At 34.5% G+C, this 7,573-nt stretch overlaps 1 protein-coding gene across 3 annotated transcripts in view; it reads right to left on the bottom strand.

The window, feature by feature from the left end:
• Lrrc4c (leucine rich repeat containing 4C) overlaps positions 1-7,573 on the bottom strand; it is a 1,191,813-nt gene that overhangs the window by 506,471 nt on the left and 677,769 nt on the right. For all 3 annotated transcript variants that reach the window (XM_021194266.2, XM_029536201.1, XM_029536202.1), the window contains one exon: positions 6,412-6,549. The gene's annotated coding sequence lies outside the window, so the exon portion shown is untranslated. The remainder of the gene's footprint in view (positions 1-6,411; positions 6,550-7,573) is intronic.

The following is a 7,573-nucleotide window of genomic DNA, read 5'->3' as shown; positions in this document are numbered from 1 at the left end:
TTGTTTTTAATAGCTGAGTAGTACTCCATTGTGTAAATGTACCACAGTTTCTGTATCCATTCTTCTATTGAGGGACATCTGGGTTCTTTCCAGCTTCTGGCTATTATAAATAAAGCTGCTATGAACATAGTGGAGCATGTGTCCTTATTATGCTTTGGAAGATCTTCTGGGTATATGCCCAGAAGAGGTATTGTTGGGTCCTCCGGTAGTACTATGTCCAATTTTCTGAGGAACCGCCAGACTGTTGTAAAGAAAAAGTTCTTTGCCTAATGTCTCCCTATTGAATTTTTGAGCTTGCAATGGCTAAGAATAAGGTTCCTCAAAGCATACTTAGCAATTCCCAAGCTTGGAAGTAGGATAGCACTTCTTTTTTAATGTTAATATTTTATTAGATATTTTCTTCATTGCATTTCAAATGCTATCCCCTTTTCTACTTTTCCCTCTGAAAGTCCCCTATACCCTCCCTCTGCCCTGCTCCTCAACCCACCCTGGCACTCCCCTGTACTGGGGAATATAATCTCCACAGGACCAAGAGCCTCTCCTCCCACTGATGACAGAGTAGGCCATCCTCTGCTACATATGCAACTAGAGACACAAGGTCTGGGGGGTACTGGTCAGTTTATATTGTTGTTCCTCCTATAGAGTTGCAGACCCCTTTAGGTCCTTGGGTATTTTCTCTAGCCCAATGAAGGAGGTAGAGGATAGCACTTGTTAAAGTGATTTTTTTTTTTTTTTTAAGAAAAGTCTCCAGGCCTTTTCTCGGGTTTTATTTCCTTCCAAAATCATTCCAGGTCCTTGGGGAATAGCTTTACAACTTTTTTACCTGCAAAAGTAACATATTTTATTATTACTGTGGGGGTACCCCATTCTCATCTGAGGTTTCCACCTAAATAAATTCAGCTAATCAGCCAATAGGAAATTATATGGCATGGTTTCTGTGACAGTGTCTTAGGAAAGCAACAGCAGAATTTTTTCCAGCAGAGGAATAGAGGCAATTTGCAGGAGCCAACGATAGAATATTCTACCTATTGTTTGCCAATTCTGTATTCAATGATATCATATTGGTGGTTGAAATGCTCAACGTATTTATATTACACAATGGGGCAAACACTGTAAATTAGAGATCTATTTATTTACATAGATATTTGTTTTTCTAAGGACACCATCTCATTCTACTTTGCCATTTCCAAGTGTGATATGAACATCCATTAACCCCATAATTTATGATTACTATATCTCCTCTGTTCACAGCACTCACTTTGTAAGTTGCTCTCCATAATAGATGCACACCATTTTCTCAAATAGAATGATTGCCTCAAATAGTTTTGCTGCCTTGAAATTTGTGCTTTATGGTTTCATTTCTTGAACAGTAAATGTGTGCTGTGAAAAGTTTTGCATTAGTGCAGATATATTTCATTGTGCTCACAACATGAGTATGAAGTATTTATATAATGTAAACTCTAAGAAATCAAGCTTTAGGAATTTCCATGGTATTCAGTACCTTTATCTCTAAAAGAAATACTTGATGGGAGGAAGTGTGGGACATGGAGAAGTCGGAGTGTGTGTGTGTGTGTGTGTGTGTGTGTGTTGGGGTGGAATATCGAGTGTAAAAACTGAATTAAAAAATAAAATATAATAAATAGTTGAGAGAAGAAAATGATGTACTGTTAATGGATTGTTTCATCTAGTAGGAGTATGCAAGATGGGAACTTCCACTCTATACACTTATTTTTATTTTAAAAGTGACTTGTATATATCTAGAAACTTCTGAAATTAGGTTGCATAAACTAAAGTGTGGCAAGGGGATGCGTGTTTTTCTGATGTGTCTCAGAGCAGTCAATCTCTCACTTTTCAGACTTTAGCTAAATACTGTGAGTGTGGACTACTCATGAGCAACACCCCTGCAAAACTCCCATGCAAATCAAAATGATGGTGGAACAAGATTCTGTTCCTTTCTTTATTTTTTGATTCATTTAAATTTTTATATATTCTATGTTTACCTTTGCAAATCAACAAAGTATTTTGTGAAAGAGTCTCTGTATCCCAGTGAATTCCTTTAAAATCTTCAGTGCTGCTCTGGCCTGTTCTGCTGTACTGTGAGACATATATTTCAGTGTTATTACTCAAAGAGAAAGAGCTATAAAATAAATAGAGAAATAAAGATAAAACATAACCTCTCTATGTGGTTTTCCTAAAAATAATATTCAAATATCTTTTTACATATAGTTTTATATATAGCAATTTCTGTTCCTAATAAAATGCTTTCTCTGTTATTGTTTTGGATAATGAATGCTGTTTTAGTTTACAATAATATTGTAATGTGTCTTATAAGGATCCTTTGGTTTTTAATAAATAATATTTTAAAGCTATTGTAAATATATATAGCATGCATTTTAATCTGATACTTCACAGAGCCTTACATTTTACATATAAAATGAGTTTATTTTCTGTTGATATGTGTTATTGTATATCTCAATTAGTGTTTGCCCTGTGATTATGAAAATTGGTGGCAACTACAGTTTCAATAACATACAGAATGTTTCCACTAGATCCCAAAATCTGGAACGTTTTAAGTTTGGTGTTTTCCTTCTAATTGTTTTATGCAGATAAACATGTTAAAATCAATTTTCATAAAACAAAGCATGTCATGTGTAAATACTCCTTGATTATTAGCAATAGGATATCCTCATAATTTTTGTTCTACTAAAATATTGTTGGTAAATGTAAAGTTGCTTTAAACATAAATTATTCATAACCTGTCTTAAAACCATATTCTTTTTGTTTATTTTGCAGCCTGGAGTTAACCCTGGGAAGCTTTTCTTTCAAAGAGTAAATCTTTTATTATGAAACCAAAGAGAAACGAGAAATCTTTATCCTTGTATAATCCTAAGAACATTTATTATTTTGAAAATTCGCTAAGTGTATCCTGACTTTTGTACAGAGGATTCCCACAGGGGTCCTAACACAGGTCAGGAAGGATCTCAAGCATAGTGTTCCTACTGCCTCTGCTGCTGGCAAGTTTTCCTGGTGACTGACAGAGGCTTGCCTTCTGTTTCACCAGAATTCCAAACAGCTACATTCCTGTTGCTTTCCATCAGGGCTCTTGCTGGTTTGTTCAAGCCAGGTGCATCTTTGGCTCAGGAATGAAGTACTAGAGAACACTGGCTCTGATTCCTTGTGTCAAAAGCGTTTTCTATTCCTAGATAAAGCCCTTGCTTTAAGTAACTCTGTAGCTATTATTTATATGATTCCTCAACCTAATGGGTTTTATAAGTTAATAAAATTCAGAATTCCTCTTTAAACTATGCTTAGTGGTAGAATTAATTGCTGCCTTAATGAGTAATCATCCTACATAATCTTTTCAACACAGTGTTCTTTAAAAATTCTTCATTGTATATATTTCATTTAGGATTGTATGAGATGGATATCTAGCATCAATATGTGACCTGCAGACAGGCTACAATCCAAATGTGAAACAAGAGACTATGGTAGTACTCTCTTTGGTAATAGTTGAGAACAATATGTGGGCATTTGATAATAAAAACTATATGTGCATATTAAGTATGATGATACATCTGTAATTCTAGAAATTAGCAGGTATAAGCATGAGGATCTTGAGTTATGGCATGTCTCTGCTACGTAGTTAAGTCTGAGATAAGTAACCTGGGCTAAAAGACATCCTAGACACACAAACAAACAAACAAACACACACACACACACACACACACACACACACACACACACACACGCACACACACACACAGTGAGACCAATCCAAGACTTTCTCAGAGGCCCTGATAAAAGGACAAATGGAATGTTTGCTCTTTGTCTTAGCAATGTCTATCTAATTATGGGGAGGAATAATGTTTGTGGCTTCTTGAGATCTGCCTTTTTCTCCTTTGACAACTCTATCTGAGGTATCCCATATTCTCTTTGCCAACATTGGCAATCCCCCTTTCACTCACTCCCATGCAAATAGTATATAAAATGCTGTACTTTATAATAAACTTTTTGGCATAAGTCACCAGTTTGTGCAAGACTTCCTGACCCTAGAATTGACTTTGTCTTCTTTATTTCTCATCCCTGGCACACACACACACACACACACACACACACACACACACACACACACACTGCCATACATGCACACATACTCACATACATAGGTTAGAAAGACATAACAGCAGAGAGACAGAAGCATAGACAGAGACAAATACAGAGTCAGACAAAAAGAGAGAAAAAGATATTTGATTTTACTAAACAAGGAATGGAAGGTTATTAAGAAAGAGCATATCCCAGCTGTCGTGATGGCTCAATAGGGAAATCTTTCCTACTAAGGCTTGAGAAGTTAAATCCCTGTTATCCACAAAATAGAAGTAGAGATCCAACTCCCATAAATTGTTATCTGGATCACTCTCTATCTTAATATACACATCATAGGATACATACATGCACAGAGAAGTTTTAAAAAATAAGCAACCAACCAAACAAATAAATAAATGCTAAATCTATTTTTAAAAAAAGACAGACAGAAAACTTTCACATAATTTTATCCAATTATTCATAAGAAACAAAAAATGTGACCATAACTCAACTCTTGTAAAGACAGAAAACCCTTAATAGGAAATTAAGATTCTAATCTTCAGCAGGCCACATATAGCAAGGTCCTTCAAACTCCACACGATAGTGACATCAGAGAAGACCACATAGAGAAAAGGCTTTCTTCTTTTTTATTAGTTATTTTCTTTATTTATATTTCAAATGTTGTCCCCTTTCCTGGCTTTCTTCTTTTCTAAGCAGATGAAAGAAAAACATGTACCACCCTTGTACCATCGCTTAAGGTGACACATCTTCACAATATAACAAACCAAATAAACAGAAGTTAATTTAAAAAAAAATAATGAAAATGATGAAAAGAAATCAGAAAGAAAAGAAATATGCTATTATTTGATTTGTTCTATTTTAGATTTTTTTTACTGTTGTTGTTTTGTTTTTTCCTGTGTGTTTTCTAACAAGAAAAGAAAGCATGTAGTTGAGTGGGTATGGAACCAAGGAGATTCTAGAAGGAACTAGGAAAAGGGAAACACTGATGGGAATATATTGCATGAAAGAAGTCTATTTTAAAAAGTAAATGAATAAAGGTGCACATCTCCCTAAGATTCAGCATGACCTAGCAATAAAGACCCTTATGGCTCCTTCCTCACTGAGTCAGTAGTGGCTAAGTAGGTAACAAAAAACACTGTTGTTATAGTAACATTCAGGGAGATTCAAATACAACATAATGCAGAAAGACAGTAGATGCCTATTCCAAATAAGCAAAGGACATTATAAATCATAAAATAAATAAGTTTGATACCAAAATTATCTCAAGAGAACTCATTCGTTTTCTTATAGCATATCAACTATAAAATATTTTGAAAAAGACATAGAAACAATTTTCTTCCACATTACAATACAACTTAGAGGCAGATAAATATTGGCAGACGACTTCCTGAGTAAAACCTACTTGGTTTCAGGTTTCCAAATAACATCTCTTCCCATCCTTTTAAAGCACTGTAACTGTCGGGAATTCAAGTAAGTATTTGTTAACATGGCAACTACTAACTTCTCCCTTATCATGAATGGTGCTGAATGTCTAAGCCATATGAACCTTTTGTTTTGTTCTATCACAGTGAAACTGCAGTTGAACAAGCAGGCTACTTGCATTTCTCTCAGCAGGGTGGCTGGCTTGCTTTGACTCTAAATGGCACAAGATTTAACAAGAATGGAGGCTGTAACCAAGATCTCAGCCCACACAGAGCCATTTGTGTTGGGTCACTAACAGTTTCATTCTTCCTTATAGGTTCATTCAAGCAATAACAGCTTTCCCAATAATCCAACAGAAAATACATTCATGCTGTCAACGCATCAAGTTTTCCAATCAGTAAGCCACCAAAGGGAGAATAAAGACAGTTACCTTTCCCAAATGCTTTGTTCCATATTAATGATCCAAATGCTGCCCCATTTTCAAAACAAGAGAAAGGTGGCACATCACCATTTGTCCCTCCTTTCATTCTGAATCCTGGCAGGCCTGTTTACCACCCTTTAAATTCCCAGAGCAGCAGGTGGAAACATCTGTTTGAGTAACAGTTTGACTCCCCATCATTCTGCATAAATCTCCAGTAGTAAAAGTTTTATGAGGTGGGTACTTTCCTGTTTCATTCTTTTGTAGCTGACTAAAGGCCCAAGTAAACAAGATGAAATGGCCAGACTTCTAGCCATATGCTGACATCCACATGTGTACATATGGGAGGGAACAGAAGCTGTCAGATGTACCAAAGAAACATTATAATTATCTGAAAAGTAATTAACAACCCCACCGTCAATGATCTTTGAAGGATTTTAGCAGTGTAAATTATAGCTCTCGCATACCTGTATCAAGTTGTCTTTGTACCAGTTTTCCTGTTTGCCAAGCTTGAATTCAGTTAATTTACTGAGATTCTGAAGAGGTGTCAGGATGTCTCCATTGTGTCAAAATACATGCATTATTCTTTGTTCCTTCGGTAATTCCTATATCAAGTAAAATTAAAGTACATAATTAGAACTACAGCTTAGTCAAGGCTATATTTTTATTACCCCTGACTTCACTAGAAGCAATTTGATTGCTGCTATTTTCACTAAGAGTAATCATACAGAGAAGTTTCAAAATAAGTGTATTACATGTCATCATGATTTTGCATCTGTACAGATAATATATTAAAAAATCTGTCTAGATCAATGAAAGATAAGATATCCATAAAAGTTATTGATCAATGTATCAAATTTCATTAAAATGTGTTTTTTAATTGAAATACAATTTTATTATGAAAAACATTTGACACTGAGGAGTTACAATACCTGACTCTATGACAGTTATTTCTTTAAGTATTATGTTATTGAGTACCCTTTTCCAAGAATGTGTTCTTTCTGCTCTCCAAGGATGGGATATCTATTAGTCTCATCATTCAAATAAAGAAAAAAAAATAAAGTTTAATTTCAGTTATCAAAAACTTGAATAAAGCTCTTTCTTTATTCAAGTAAGGGATAGGAACATAGATTATTATTTTAATTTACTTAAATAAGAAAAATAGTTTGTATACAAAATATGATCTAAGATAAACAAAGCAATTTTGCATTAGAATTTTGTAAATTCTAAGTAAAACTATGAAATTTACATCATAATTAATTATGTATCTTTTATTAATAGATATTTCTATTACTGTTAAATAAAAATAATGGAAGAGCATAGATTTCAGTTAAGTATAGACCTTAGAAGATGAAACCAAGATGAGGTCACTCAGATTTAGCATCACACAGTCATACTAAAATTTAATAAAACAGAAAAAATCTAATAAGAACACATACTCCACTATGTTCATAGCAGCTTTATTTATAATAGCCAGAAGCTGGAAAGAACCCAGATGTTCCTCAATAGAGGAATGGATACAGAAAATGGGGTACATTTACACAATGGAGTACTACTCAGCTATTAAAAACAATGAGTTTATGAAATTCTTGGGCAAATGGATGTATCTGGAGGATATCATCCTTAGTG

Source organism: Mus pahari, chromosome 3, assembly GCF_900095145.1.
Source record: "Mus pahari chromosome 3, PAHARI_EIJ_v1.1, whole genome shotgun sequence".
NCBI lineage: Eukaryota > Metazoa > Chordata > Mammalia > Rodentia > Muridae > Mus > Mus pahari.
Note: the sequence above shows the minus strand (reverse complement) of the source record. Positions and strands in the feature narration are given on the sequence as shown.